We start from the raw sequence: 14,651 nt of genomic DNA, 5'->3' as shown, positions 1-14,651 counted from the left end.
GTCAATTACCAGGGGGCATAGGTTTAAGGTGATTGGTAGAAGGATTAGAGGCGATATGAGGAAAATATTTTTCACTCAGAAGGTGGTGGGTGTCTGGAATTTGCCATCTAGATCAGTGGTGGAGGCAGAAACCCTCAACTCCTTTCAAAGTTACCTGGACCTGCATCTGAAGTGCTGTAAATTGCAAGGCTACGGACCAAGTGCTGGAAGGTGGGATTAGAATGGGGGGCTAGTTTTTTCAGCCGGCGCATACACTATGGGCTGAATGGCCTCTTTCTGTGCCATAACATTTCTATGGTCTATGGTTCTAATAAGGGTCTTGTAGTCTCACCCTGCTCAAAGTATACTTTTAACTTCATCAGGCCTAATTTTGTTGCAGTTTTATACAACTAAGTGGCTTGCTAGGCCATTTCAGAGACCAGTTAACAGCCAACCACATTGTCCTGGGTCTGGAGTCACATATAGGCCACACGAGGTAAGGATGGTAGATTTATTTTCTGAAAGAACATTCGTGAACCAGATGGGCTTTTATCACAATATTAGTTTCATGTCTACCATAACTGATACTAGGTTTATTTATTACAGATTTCTTTTCATTCAATTGAGTGAATTTAAATTCCACAGCTGCTGTAGTCAGACTTAAAGTTATATCTCTTCGATTCTGAGTCAAAACTTATGTATTGCTAGTCCAGTACCATAACAACAATGCCACCACTCCCTCCTTCCTGCAACACTGCAAAAAGGTGGCTCATCGTCACCTTCCTGTATTTCATGTTCCAAGTTAACAATCTTCTCCTTAGAAGGTTGGTAGTGATTTGGGTCACAACCATAGTAACATTAGGTACAGGAGTAGGCCATTCTGCCCTTCATGACTGCTACTCCATTCAATTAGATCATGGCTGTTTCTTTCCATTTTCCTGCTGTTGTGTCATATCCCTCAATACCCTTACCTAACAAAAATCTATTGCTCTCTGTCTTGAAAGCTCCTATTGTTCTCTAGCATCCACATCCTTTTGGGCGGTTAGGGTTGGACAATAAATGCTGGCCATGCCAGCGACACCGACATCCAATGAACAAATAAAATAAAACTTTGTTCATCATCGCCTTTTGAAGTAGAACAAAGGCAGGTAGAAATCTGGAATTCTCTTCATTAAAAATTTTTGTTAGGTAAGGGTATCAAGTGATATGGATTAAAGGTGGGAAAATGGAATGGATCAGCCATGATCTAATTGAATGGAGGAGCATGCTCGGAGGGCCTACTCCTGTTCCCAGTGTTACTATGTTATCTTCCTACAGGAGGGACACAAATCATGTAGTCGGTCCTTCAGCTAGAACACATTCAACTTACAGGGAGCCAACATTTAACATTCAAGTAACAGTACTGCAGAAAGGCCATTCGTCATGGACAGTTGTCAGAAATTGGCCAAGGTTTGCATCCCAGGATCCCACGAGACTTTGGAACTCAACTTTTGAAAAAAAAAGCTGAGAATTGAAATGAAACACAATGGCGTGACTTCATGAATATACAAGTCAAGAGGTAGCTGATGCAATAAGGCTGCACAATTGTATGCGCCTATCCAGATTTAAGTGATTTATCTCAACGTTTGAACTTGTGTAGCCAAACTATAAATAGCACTTATAAGCTAATGAGCAATGTATTCCAGTATGGCTGGGTGGACACTCACATCCCTTAGAAATGCTAATTCCAAAAACTGATTAATTAGGGCAAAACTCATTCACCAATCTGATGATAAACCAGAATCATCCCATTCGAAACACCTTTCATATGTTTCACCATAATGGACTATTAACAACCCAGGATGTGGAACTGTTGCAATCAAAAGCAGGAGGGTTTTGCATCAATCATTGGCACGGGTGTGATTTTTGTACTATAAGAAACATGTGTTCAGGGACAAGAGCAGCAACTTGCAAGGGAACCACGGGCGGGATTGATTATTTGCACAGAGGGGGATGTACTCCTCTGGGTGATTGACAGGGTGAGTTGGTTGGCTGGCATCCTTCCATCTATGAAAGATGATGGACATGCAGCAAACAATCCATTAAAGTGGGGTGTCTTCTCTTGGTGCACCTTTGTTGATGGCTGTGAAGGCCAATCCCTGAGAGGCAGGTTCAGCCACAAATGCTGCATGTGAAGATGCCAAGTGACGCTGTGAGTTGTTGTTTTTGATGTTGGCGCCTGTTGCCAAACTGCTGCAGCAGCTGGTCATGGAGGCAGTGCATACCAGTCCACAGGATGTGTTACCATTTCCTCATTCGCCAGTTAGCGATAATCAACATTTAGGGCCTTCATGTCATGCTTGCAAGCATCCTTGAAGTGGAGCTTTGTTCATCCCACTGGTCATCTGGCCCCGGCTACCTCACCATACAGAAGGTCCTTGGGGATGTGACGTCTTCCAATCTGTGGATGTTGTCATGGCCCTGTAGTTTTTCTTTCTCTCTGGAGAATATGTGGTGTGTCTTTAAGGCTGGAAAAGAAGCTGTACTGCTTTAAGAACCAGAAAGCCTCAGGAGTTAGAGAAAATGCATTTTGGTTGTTGTTGGATAAAACCATATGGAGAGGGAACCAACCAGCTTCAGCGAATGCATCCTGGTTACCTGGCAACAGCCATTCAGGGACCCAGGACCGGATATATAATGTTACAATTCAATTTTGAACTGGCTTTTTAGTTGAAAACAGTCTGTTCTGGCAGAGAACACAGACAGACAGCTGGTGTTAGCACTTGAAAGAAGAGCTCTCAGCCACTTAAACTGAAGGAAGAGAATTTTGTCTGTTTAATTATTATTATCTCTCAAAATTCTAAAAAAAAAGTCAAGCCAAAACAGAGATCTCTGGTAACTTAAATTGAAGGAAGGGAAGTTAGACTGTGATAATCTTTTATTCCTCAAAAACTCTAAAGTCAGATTGATTCTATTGAAAGTGTTTGCAAGTTGTTAATTGTTGAAATCCATCGTTGAAGGAAGGAAAGCATCACTTACTGCTGGAGTTAGACTACGGACTGTTCTACTGTGGAAGAACCTTTTTTCCCCATCGGACGGCTGTGAGGACTTCAAGCAACATTGGACTGTAAATTTGCAAGGACTCTAATTTTTTCCATTTCAAATATTGTTTACATCTTCATAGTGTTTAAGAATTTAGTTTTTCTAATTAAACAGTTAATTTGTTGATTTAAAGACACCTGGTTTGGTTAGCCTCATTCGGGGGTTAAAAGATGATACAATTTGACTGGGCCTTTCTTTAATTTGGAAAGTTTAAAATGATATGTTAGGCGATCTGTGGAGGGACGGGATTGAATTAACAGCGTGTTTCTCCCACCACAATCAGAATCGTATATTTTGATTGGGGGCTTTGACTGGAGGGGTCGGTTGTAACAATGTGTCCAATCCACCGAAGCAGCCTCTGTTTAATTAGTGCCAATACACTTGGAAACTCTGCCTTTGAGAGGACTGCCACATTTGTGATTTTGTCCTGCCAGAATATACTCATAATGCGCTGCAGACTGTGAAGATGGAAATTATTGAGCTTCTTTTCCTGGTAGCTGTAAGTTGCCCATGTTTCACAGCCACACAGCAAGGTGCTGAGAACACAGGCCTTATAAACCATGAGCTTGGCCCTAAGAGTCAGCTTGGTGTTACTCCATGCACATTTCGCAAATCAGCCAAAGGTTGCTTTCCCAAAGCATTTATTGAGCTCTGCATCAAGGAACAGATTGTCTGTCACTGAGGACCCAAGGTAGTAGAATTTGCTAAGCACTTGCAGTGTGGTGTTATTTAATGTGATCAGGGGCGGAGATGCAACACCATGTCCCTTGTTATTATATTCTTATGATCATGTTTTTCTTGACGCTTCCAGTCAAGGAGAACAAGTTACAGGCACGGGAGAGACAGTCCATGAGTCTTTGTAGCTGAGTTTCCATGCGAGCGACTAGCACAGCATCATCAGCGCAGAGGAGTTCTCTGATCAGGATATGATGTGTTTTTGTCTTCGCTTTCAGCCTTGCTAGATTGTAGAGCTTGACATCTGACCTAGTAGGCAAGTAGACTCCTTCCATATCTGCAGGGAAGGTGAAGTTCAGGAGCATGGAGAAGAAGATACCAAACAGAGTGGGGGCTAGGACACAACCCTGTTTCACTCTATTCTTCACGCCGAAACTGTTGGAAGTGGAGCCATCAAACTGTACAATGCAGCGCATGTTGTCATAGAAGGAGCAGATGAGACTGACGAACTTTGGCGGACAGCCAATTTTTCCCAAAATCTTGTACAGCCCTGCTCTGCTGACAGTGTTGACTGCCTTAGTGAGATCTATAAAAGTAAGGTTTGGCCGATTTGCGAAATGTGCATGGAGTAATACTCTGTTCTCTACACTTCTCTTGTAGCTGGCGTGATACAGAACTGCTCAGAAATTAAAGGTCAGCATTTGTGGGTATTGATTTAACTTGAAGGGAGCAGGGTACTGATGATTGAAAGTTATCCGTGTTACAATAAACTGTTAAAATACCAAGTGTACTGAGTCTTGAGCCTTGACCATTTTTCCCACCTGGGAGGGTTCAGGTTGGACTTGAGAGTTAAGAGTATAAGAGAGGAGGTGCAAGCTACAATTACCACCAACTATCTATGGAGAAGATTGTCAACTTTGAGCATGAAATACAGGAAGGCCAAATAAATACTACAGGACAGGGAACAAGTTATGTTGCTGGGATGGAAACATGGAGCAGAATATTCTGATGCTGGGTTTTAAGTCTTGTGATTCTTTTCTCTTTCCAATTTTCTCCTTACTCTCTTGAGGGTGTAGACCCTTCCTGAGAGCTGTATTGACAGAGGTTGAGTGTCCTCTCATGGCCCCGATGAGCATTCTTCATTTGTAAGCCATGAGGGTTTATAGGTACTCAGCCTCAAAAGGCATCTCGGCCAAGCCTCATATTCTTTTGATCCAACACCCACATGTCCCATTGGAGAGTCATCAGGAGCTGATGACTGATGCTTCACAGTCTAGGGCATGGTGAGGCCAATTGTAGAAATCTCTCCCCCTGACTATCTCCCACTGCTGACCTAGGTGAGATCAACTAACTCAGCCCAAACCAGGGATCGTGCCTGGTTCAGGATGACGGGGAGCGGGGAGCAGCTCTGAGGACAATATTCTCCCCAGACATTCTTCCGTGTTTTTTTTTTAAATTGCATCATTAGAACTTGACAGCAGGTTGATATGTAGATGATTTGTCAAATCTTGCTTGGCTGTGGTTACACACAGTATCAGCTAACTTGCCAACAAAGAGAACATGCAAACAAATGTCTTTAATTGCTTTTATTAGTGCAGCCATTCATTGGGTGCAGATCATGCTACCTTCAGTATACAGAAAGTAAAAAGCAATACTCCTGCTGTGGAGCAGCTCTTGAGTAGGACTGCTCCCTCGATGTGATTTACTGATCCTACTCTAAACTCTGAGTCAAAAGGTTTTAGGTTCAAGTCCTACAGTAAGGACTTGAGCACAAAACCTCGCTGCAGCTCCAGTGCAATACTGAATAAATGCTGCACCCTTGGAGGGCCTGTCTTTCGGATGAGGCATTAAACCAAGGCCCTGCCTGCACTTTCCGGTGGACGTAAAAGATTCCACAGCCCTATTTTGAAGAGCATGGGAATTCTGGCTAAGATTTATCCCACCGATAAACCAGATTATCTGGTTATCATCATATTCCTGTTTGTGGGATCTTTTTGTGTGCAAATTACCTGGTGTATTTCCTACATCCTGAGGAGAGGATTGGGTTCGATGCTGACACCTCTTTGACCCGCTTGTTGATAGGTAATGTCTCACACAGGGACTGAGGATAGCTGGTGCTGTAGAGCTGTAGACTCGCAGAAGTAATAGGCTTGAAAAAATGTGGCAGTGATGGCCAAACTATTTAACTATTACCCCGAGGTCTGTACATTCCATCTGCATGGGCCCTTAAGGAAGGAAAGAATTTGCAATTTATATAGCACCTTTCACAACTTCAGGAGGTCCCAGTGCTTTTTACAGCCAATGATTCGAGTCAGTGAGCCACATATAAATTTTCCCAAATAAACGGCTTGGGAGAAAGATTGGAAAAGGTCCATTTGTTCCAATGCAGGCAGCATGCAAACTTTGTGTTGCCTGCTAATTTAAATGATAGTAACATGCAGCCCAGCACTAAACACACTGCTAAGTGGCTGTACTCCTCAACAGTGGACCCAAGTTCATGCAAGGCTAGCACCACTTTAAGTAACCTGCACTACTTAAAGCCAGATTCATATCTTAAAGGGGATGTGCACTCTGGCTGCAGTAGGTGCTGGTAGTGGTCGCAGAAGACATTCTTAGCAGGAAGAAGAGTGAAAATGGCACCCACAGGGTAGGGAGTGTGCTCTAACGTTCTCTGACGCAACACTGGAGGTAGTGAAGGAGGTGGACGGGAGGAGAAAGGTCCTCTATTCAAAGGACCCAGGAGAACCTCCAGACAGACACTGTGAGGGCAGTGTGAGCAGATAGCCATTGCAGTAACTGGTATGAGGGTAGCCTGGAGGACCTGGAGTCAGTGTCACAGAATAAGCTTAATGTCCTCAAATGAGTGATCAAGTGACTGCATCTTCAAATGCGATATCTTTATAACTGAACTATTGGCTTCGCACACTGTGCAATTCACCACCCCACCTTCATTCACCTACCAATGTTCTCTATCCAGCATGACGCAAACCTAGCATTCATTCACCTCACACTCGCACATGTAGCACTGCTGCACCCTCACACCCACATCTCACAGTTTGCACACACTGCCAGCTATCCAACCATAAGTGGCACATCGCCCAAACATATTGCACCACACTCACTGGCACACTTCCCTCTCTCTCTCTGATTGGATCAGGTGATGCATAACCACAGGCAGCAGTACCTAACCTCACCCCCTTGGAGAAGTCGGTGCTGGAAATCATTGGTGCAGCCATGACTGAGGCTGTGACCAGCAGAAGGGTTGAAACTGTAGAAGATCCACTTTATCACATTCCACTTCCCCCTCATCACACAACCTCTTCTGCTTTACAAGCTGCAGATGGCCTAAGCATGCATCTTTTGCTTTCTCCCCCTTCCCCCTTCTCTTTTCAAATACTTGCCACTTGGTCAGGCAGTGATACAGCAGCATGAAGTCTAAGAGCAGCAGCGTATTGATGATGATGAAATGCCATCACTCAATCTCACAATCGCAGCCACCAGCTCAGATACTGGCACTACACGTAATTTAGAGGGTAGCTTAGAGGCGGGATCTGCACATATTGAGGCACTGGGCTCAAATGGTCTGCAGCCAGGGCAGGGGGAAAGGGTTGCACAAATGCCAGTTCCCTGGAAGGCAAGGTCACACACAAGTTCTACTGCAGAGGAATAGGCTGAGGACTTCGACGGGGCGGCCTACAAAAATGCTTAATGGGTATGAACACAGAAATGCTTGGTGCATTGGCAGGCCTGCCAGAAAACCTGATGTCACAGTCAAGGAGCATGGAGGAGTCTGGCTCCAACTTGGCAAAGGGCCTTGCATGGAGCTTGGAGCTCATCCTTTCCAGTTTGGAAGCGATGGCCAAGTCCATGAGAATATTTGTGGACCTGACCATGATGCAACATCTGATGGCCAATGTCCCAGATTCCATTGCAGCACAAGCAGAAACCACCCAATGTCTGAATGCAGCCGTGGAAGCTCAGACTGAGGTCATTTCGCTGCCATGCAGGTTCAGATTGCTCTCATGGCTGTGGATACCAATGCTTCAAGGTGCTTCCAGGGTTGTACAGCTGTCCAGCAATCTGTCCTCCAACAGATTACAAGAATCGCTAAGGTGTCACCCTGGTGAGTGGATCTGGCTCTTTGGAGCATGAACCTGCTGTCTGACAGCATTTGTCCTCCTACCACTGCCATTACAGCAGTGCCCCTGGTGGTGTCTATCAGTCAGCCAGCCCAGTGATGCCACCCTTGCCGAAGTGCTGTAGTCCGAAGCCGGGCCCTTTAGGCCAAAAGTTGCTCGAAGTCATCCTGAAAGGCCATCTGCAGTCTTCCCACAGAAAGTCAGCAGCCTTCCACCAACCATGCTGCAGCCACTGAGGTAGCACTGTATAGGAGAACTAGGACAGGCAAAGGCACCCACAAGTCAGGCACAAAGGATGTGCACATAGATGATTAGTTGGCTTCTGCATTGAATATTGGACGGCCTGTCTGATAAAGTTCGTTTGGAATGGTTGTTTTGTTGTGGCTGAGAGTACGCTATGATGGTCAGTGACAGAGGAAGGTTAAGGTGTAGGACTGTAGTACAATGGGGACTTGGGGCTGTGTTAACAGTTAACAGCTGTGTTAGTCACATGAGGCAATCATGGACAGCCTGGCCAGAAAGGGGATCTTTTGTGTCCTTTCTTTCTTCTGCTCCTCCTCTTCTCTTCTTTCTCCACCTTCTCCTCTTCTTCCTGCTCCCTCCCCTCCTCAGCTGCTCGCCATGTCCCAGGTAGCAAGGGCTATGCCCTCATGATGGGTTATGCGGAATACAGTAGACCATGACACACACTCTGGTGAGTGCTGCAGGGCTCCCAGGGTGGTCTAGGCAGTGGAACCATTGCTTGAGATCCCAGTAGTCTGAACAATGATATTTCGTGTGGCAGCATAGATCTCATATTCATGTTGGTCAAGTGTGGTTGGGAGTTATGAGCCAGGTGGTCAGCGGATAGCCTTTATCATCCAGCAGCTCCCTCTGGTTTGATGTGGTGGTTCAAATAATTAGGAATTAGAAGACTGGCACAGAAAGAAAACATCATGACAGGTATCAGGATAGCAGGCAATGACCTGCATGATGTGCTGAGTATGGTCACACACCAACCATTCATTTAGGGAGTGGAATCCTTCCCAGTTGCAGTACATCTTTTCACTTAGATGTGACTCCAGCAAAGCCACATGTGTGTGGTTGATGGCACCCTGCAGTGTAGGGAAGCCCGCTATCCTGGTGAAGCCAAATTGCCTCTCTGCTCTGCTTTCTTTTGTTCACATTTGGGTGTTGTGGAAGAGCTCCTTTGTCTGCAAAAAGAGAAGGTGGTAGGACTGCTAACAGGGGTTTCCAGACGTTCCATTGTAACATGGACAAAAACCCTGGAGAAACAGCTGTTTCCATCAACGGATTACAGGAGTTACAGCGGGAGGTCAGGATAAAGCTCCTGGGAATTCTACCTTGGAGACATTTATCCTGTGAATCTGGGATGGACAGAATCCAGTGTTAATTGTATAGTAATTGAGCAATTAATTGCATTCAGGTGGTGGGCATTAAGTGGGGATTCACTTGTGCTCCTCTACATAGGAGCAGACTCAAATTATGGTAATTGGGTTTGGAGGTGCATGTTTGTAATGTGTATCTCTATAAATAAAAGCTTATAAAGAGTGTAAAGATTGGCTCCAGATCTATCCTTCAAGACCTGGGGAGAAGTCAATGTCCTTGTAAACTTTGTTTTCCAGTTGGAAATTTGTTTTGTAATCACTGTTACTTCTATGATTCTCTTCCTTTGAAGAGCAAAGTCTTATACACAGTGCAATATATTGAGGGACCATTTCTGGCAAAATATGCTTTCCTGATATAATTGATGTAATTGCTGCTTGAAGTCATTGTGTATCGTGGTTAATAGATGGATGTCATTGAGTTGAAATGCAGCAATTCAATCGAATCATTCTGATAAAGTGATAAAGCACAAGAGCAATATTTGATAAGGTCCTGCAATGGAATAGCTTTTTTAAACTCATTTCCTGACATTATTCAAATATAGCATCTGTTCCTTCTTCCCAGCACTGTGTGCTACTGACTTTTGCTGTATGGGTGTGTACATTGGGTGGATTTTGAGTCCTGGGCCTCCTATCATTCAAGTTTCTCCTTGTGTGAACTTGTGTCTGGATACATCCCATTATTCAAGCTCATGCACTGCAGGTGGATGAACTTGACTCCGAGGATGCACCCTGTAACTCAATGTATTTTCATTGCAGCGGGATAACCTTTGAGGTTTGGAATGGACTCTCACCCCTGCCGCCACAGAGTTGGCTGAGTTACACTCAAAAAGCTTTCCTTCACTTGTGCTTATTGCCTGCATTTCAGAACATAAGAACATAAGAAATAGGAGTAAGCGTAAGCCATTCGACTCTTTGAGCCTGCTTCACCATTCAACAAGATCATGGCTGATCTTCTACCTCGGCTCCACCTTCCTGCACTATCCCCATATCCCTTGATTTCCTGCATTAAAAAAAATCTATTGATCACTGACATGAATATACTCAATGACTGAGTATCCACAGTGCTCTGAGTCAATAAATTTCTCCTCATCTCGTCCTAAATGGCCAACCCCTTATCCTGAGACTATGATCCTTCGTTCTAGATTCCCAGCCAAGAGAAACATCCTCCCAGCATCCACCCTGTCAAACCCCTTAAGATATTTACATGTTTCAATGAGATCACCTCTCATTCATCTAAATTGTGGGGAATATAAACCTATCTTGCGCAGTCTGTCCTCAGAGAAGAATCCCCTTATCCCAGGAATCAGCTTAGTGAACCTTGTCCGTCACCTCCAGCGTGATGCCACTACAAAAGGCATCATCCCCTCCCTTCCCATGTCAGCAATCCGAACGGATCATTCCCTCCGCGACACCCTGGTCCACTCCTCCATTACCCCCACCACCTCGTCCTCTTCCCAAGGCACCTTCCCCTGCAATCGCAGGAGGTGTAATACCTGCCCATTTACCTCCTCTCTCCTCACTATCCAAGGCCCCAAACACTCCTTTCAGGTGAAGCAGCGATTTACTTATACTTCTTTCAATGTAGTATACTGTATTCGCTGCTCACAATGTGGTCTCTTCTACATTGGGCAGACCAAATGCAGACTGGGTGTCCCCTTTGCGAAGCACCTCCGCTCAGTCCGCAAGCATGACCCTAAGCTTCCAGTTGCTCACCATTTCAACACTCCCCACTGCTCTCATGCTCAGATCTCAGTCCTGGGATTGCTGCAGTGTTCCAATGAACATCAGTGCAAGCTCGAGGAACAGCATCTCATTTACTGATTAGGCGCACTACAGCCTGCCGGACCGAACATTGAGTTCAATAATTTCAGAGCATGACAGGCCCCCCATTTTACTTTTATTTTTAGCTATTTTTTCTTTTTTGTGTTTATTTTATTTTAGTTTGTTTCCAGGATTTCCAGGATTTCAGACAGCTTGTCTTGGATGAGTCACAGCTTCCTTTCGCAGAACATTGGAAAGATTCAAGGCATCGTTTTTTGATGTCTGCCATGCATTCCACTCCCTTGCTTTTGATGCTATCTTCTACATCACACACCCTGCCCCACCTCCACCTTCGCCATTGACATAGGTCAAAATACACCTGTGGTGTATTTATGGCAATTTCTGTACTTGAAGCTTTTATTTCTAGTTCTTTGTTAATTCATTCAGAATAGAGGACACACAAGAAATCATGGGATGTATGAAGGCTGTTTGGTCAATGAAATCTGTTCATTATGATGCAAATGGTACTTGCATAATGTTAACTGAACATTAGACGGCCCCCTGACTGGAGTAAGCGCATTGATGCAATTACAGTCCAATGTATTCTCTTGCAAAATTGTGTTATATATTTGAAGCAGAATGTTCTGCAAGGTCTGGAAATAAAAGCAGCTAGTTATCATCACTCCAACTCGAGTATTTATTTGGAAATCACATCCCACAGGCCACATGCAGTCTATTCCAGTGACTGCACCCAATTCTGTTAATATCCTATGGATTCTGTGAAGTTTCTCCCTGATCTATAAAAATTAAATTAAAAAAGCAAAATCCTCAGATTGCCTGTTAATAGTATGATGACAATAAATTCTTCTCCCGCTGCCCCAAGCCCCAATCTTCTTCCTTCTACTACTGACCTGTCTGAAGATCAGCTAAGTCTCTACAGATTGGTGGATTGAACCAGGGACCTTCCTGACCGGATGGTTTAATACTACACGGTAAAGGCCTGCTACCCAACCCGAACCCGATGGGACCCGAAGACATGTGTCGGGTTTGGGTTGGGTTGGGTTGCTCTTCCGGTTCCGGCATTCGGGCTCGGATCAGGTCGGGCCGGGTCCGGGTCGGACACACACACACAGTATTAATTGTACTTGAAAGGTTGTTTAAAAAGATGAAGATTGGAGCTACGAAGTCAGTGATTGTTTGTTTGGTCACGAGTTAAACAGAAACCCATAGAGTTGTGCCCAGTGTTGTACTGTATGTGTGTAGACTAGAGTCCTGACAGTGATCATTTTATATTTTTTATATACTGTATATTTTATAATAATTAATCACTCAGGACCTTCCTGGTCTCTGCACCTCAGCTGCTCACTGGATAAACTTGCAGAAAGTATTTCAACCTGTAAAGCAGGAGTGTAGGTAATGTATAATTATATTTTCTGAGCCTTCGGGCAATTGCTGTGTTTATTTTAAGCAATACAGATACTGGTACAATGTGGCACAACCTGTCTGGGCACAACTCCATGGGTTTCTGTTTAACTCATGACCAAACAAACAATCACTGACTTCATGGCTCCAATCTTTATCTTTTTAAACAACTTTTCAAGTCCAATTACAGTTTTTGTTGCTTATCTGCACGAACTGAAAAAGTGAAAAATGGATTCGGAATTGGAAGGTAGGTAAAGTGAACATTCTGGTGGTCGGGTTGGGCTCGGGTCAGGTCGGGCTCGGGTCGGTTCAGGCGCGGGTCGGGTCGGGCGTGGGAAAAAATGGAAGGACTCTGGCCGCGTCGGGCTCGGGTCTGATGTGGTTCTGTCAGGTTCAGATCAGGATTTTTTTTCCAGACACGAGCAGGCCTTTACCACATCAAGCAGTACATCAACAGCTTGCATTCATATTACACCTTCAACATCGGATAACATCCCAAAGCCCAAGTCCCAACAATATAACTCCTGGTGGTGAGACAATCACATTTGGAATTGCTGTCTGTTAATCACAGCATTTAAGAGAGCACTAAACAATTTGAAAAGTAAAGGAGACAAAGGAATGAAGATGAGAGTAAAATAGCTTGGATACAGAACTAGTACTGGTGTAGCTACACCTGGTGTGCCTTTATCTCCTAAAATTTCTATGATTCTATCATGTGGAAGCATTAATTGCTAAGGCTTTCAATTGATTTTCATCATCTTGATTTCATCATAAATACTTGAAGGGGAAACCTTTGCAGGGCTAAGGGGAAAAGGCAGAGGAATGAGTCTAACTGGATAGTTCTTTCAAAGAGCTGCACATGGATGATGGGCTGAATAACCTCCTTCTGTATCATTCTATGATTCTATAATCTGCAAAGGAAGCAACAGAGCTTGAGCCCCCTGTCTAATTTCAGATTTGGCAAAGATGGTTATTACGACCAGGTGAAAAATGTGTCTAGGGGTCTGTTACCATCTTCAGCTGGTCTTATTGTAACAGGGTTTAATTTTAAACACACAGTTTTTTGATCTCCCCTTTTTGTAAATCCTTGTTCACAACTTCCCAATTATAAGACAAATAAACAATTCACACAGGTTTTCTGAGGTTTAAAGAAAGATGAAATTTTATTAAACCTTAAACTTAAACTCTAATACAGTTCACACCTACGGATATTCGATGCATCCACAATATACACATGCAGATAGGAGCAGAAAGAGAAGAGGAAAATAGAGAGGGGTTTGAGGCAATATGTTGCTATGGTGCTTTGAGCTCACTGCACTCCTTTTGTAAGTTGTCTTGCTTTTCTTCGGGGTCCAGTAGTCTTCTTAAAAGCTTGTTCACATTGGAAATTTCTCTCTCTTTGAGTTTCATGTGTTTTCACAAGATTCAGTTCCATGGGAAGGAGATGGAAGCAGGCAGACAGGAGAGGCTGTAATTCTTGCTTCAGTTTCAGGAGAGATCTTTACTCCATGAGCACACGACTTTGTCTCAGTTCAAATTCTCTGCAACAGCCAGTTAGTCATGCGACTAAAACTGGTCTGGCCACTTCTTGTGTGTATTGGGGAAGCAACTACTGGGTCCCCATTGTTCCAACACTGCTAGTACTTTGCAAATGTCCTTCCAGTCAGGGCTTGCAATTTTAAGTTTTAATGTTCATGTGGCGAAATAATGTGTGCCTCAGTGTTGGTAGGTGGGGGGCGGGTGTTTGCCTGACATGATAAACTTAGTAATTTCAAAAGCATTTGGGTATGAGGAGACATCTTTACCATTCCTGGCAGACTGGCATTAATGATTAGGGCCCTACCAAATTCATGGCCAAGGAAAATGGATCATAGAGTCATAGAGTCGTACAGCATAGAAACAGGCCCTTCAGCCCACCGCGTCCATGCTGACCATAATGCCGATCTATACTAATCCCACCTGCCTGCATTAATTCCATATCCCTCTATACCTTGCTCATTCAAGTACTTGTCCAGATGCCTCTTAAATGTCGCTCCTCTTCCTGCCTCCACCAACTCCTCAGGCAGCTCATTCCAGGTACCCACTATTCTTTGTGTGAAAAATTTACCCCTTTGATCCCCTTTAAACCGCCTCCCTCTCACCTTAAATATATGCCCTCTAGTTTTAGTCACCCCTACCATGGGAAATAGACTCTGGCTATCTACCC

General features: G+C 44.2%; 1 protein-coding gene across 2 annotated transcripts in view; it reads right to left on the bottom strand.

Annotated features, from left to right (window-relative positions):
• Positions 1–14,651, bottom strand: part of LOC137374715 (neural cell adhesion molecule 2-like) — a 1,514,570-nt gene that overhangs the window by 106,586 nt on the left and 1,393,333 nt on the right. The gene's annotated exons all lie outside the window — the stretch shown is intronic.

Source organism: Heterodontus francisci, chromosome 10, assembly GCF_036365525.1.
Source record: "Heterodontus francisci isolate sHetFra1 chromosome 10, sHetFra1.hap1, whole genome shotgun sequence".
In the NCBI taxonomy this organism is placed as follows: domain Eukaryota; kingdom Metazoa; phylum Chordata; class Chondrichthyes; order Heterodontiformes; family Heterodontidae; genus Heterodontus; species Heterodontus francisci.
Note: the sequence above shows the minus strand (reverse complement) of the source record. Positions and strands in the feature narration are given on the sequence as shown.